Source organism: Bos javanicus, chromosome 3, assembly GCF_032452875.1.
Source record: "Bos javanicus breed banteng chromosome 3, ARS-OSU_banteng_1.0, whole genome shotgun sequence".
Classification (NCBI taxonomy): Eukaryota; Metazoa; Chordata; class Mammalia; order Artiodactyla; family Bovidae; genus Bos; species Bos javanicus.
The window spans coordinates 39452751-39454095 of record NC_083870.1 but is presented as its reverse complement, the minus strand read 5'-3'; the positions used below and the strand labels follow the sequence as shown (position 1 = coordinate 39454095).

The window sequence follows — 1345 nt, the reverse complement described above, 5'->3', positions numbered from 1 at the left end:
AATGTGGGAAACTATAAGTGTGGCACATTTTGAGATGAGAAATAATTGTGATAACTGAAGCTCAAGAATAGGAAATGGACAAGGGATAGGAATATAGGAGCCATTAGCCTATAAAAAAAATTTAAAACATATGGCTAGATGAGATCACCAAGAACATAAAATATTGTAAATATAAATAGAGAAGGGAAAACACACATGGACTGAACCTCAGGGCACTTCAGTTTTCAAAGTTAGGGAGGGCCTCTGTGTGCTCGGCCAACAGCCCTTGACAGTGCCCACCCCCGTGTCTGGGAGCCTGTGGGTGGGAGCCTGTGGGCAGCAGCACTTGCCGGCGACCCTCCACCAGGCCCAAGGGGGCAAAAGTAACTCTAAATCCAGCACATGCTTATGGAGGCAAGTTTAAAGGATTTCATATGAAGCACAGGAGCAGATAATGCTAAAAGCAAGCAGTAGTTGGTCCACATTTAGTGAGTGGGGAAGCATTCCCTTCTCCCTTTGCAGCTGAGATGGCAGAAATTAATCAAATTCAGTATAAAATGGAATACACCAAAAGTCTTAGTGAGCAAACCAGGTTTGTGGAAAAATTAAATGCCACCAAATGCTGACCTGGAACAATGATGCTAAGGAGTTTCAAACACTAGCGTGATGTTGCAGGTGCCAGATAGCATCGAGAACCATTGTAGCAGGAACTAATGAAGAGATTGCGTTTTCAGGACTAGCACACCTTGACCTTATACAGTCTCTTCCTTTAAACCTCTGGCACTAAAAACACCACCTTGTTTGTTGATGCTAACTGAAAGATCACTAGATTTTCTGGATTTAGAAAGATCTTTTCCAACCCCTCAAAAAAAAAAAAAAATTCCATACAAAGCATGGGATAAAAATGAAGTGCTGCTCTAAGAATGAAAATGCTGTTGGCCAAAACAGCTTATCAGAACTTACTCCACATATTGCATTTCAAATATGGATAGAAGGATTGAAACAACTTCAGATGACATAATTGTTGTAACTGCAGCTTCCTTAAGACAACAGATAAACTAAATAGACATCTACAACTTCTGTAAGAGAACACAGAAGGTGCTAAAAGAGAACCGATTATGTATTCATTTACTGTGGCATTCTTGCTGCTTAATAGCTGGCTCTAATTTTGCCACTAGAGATAACCTCAATCCTCAGAAATACTGTTTCAACAGCTGGAAATGTAAAGAATTTGCAAACAAACCAAAAAAAAAAAAAAAGGTGCGGGTGGGGAGAATCAGCAAAGAGCCTGAGGATAGTCAACCAAAAATGATAAGGGGAAGACAATGAAAATGTGGTGTCCAGGAAGCCACAGAATAAAATGTTT

The 1345-nt window shown here is 40.2% G+C and overlaps 1 pseudogene; it reads left to right on the top strand.

Moving 5' to 3' along the window:
* The first annotated feature begins 498 nt into the window (after positions 1–498).
* Positions 499–1145, top strand: LOC133245311 (mitochondrial fission factor-like; annotated as a pseudogene).
* The last annotated feature ends 200 nt before the right edge of the window (positions 1146–1345 follow it).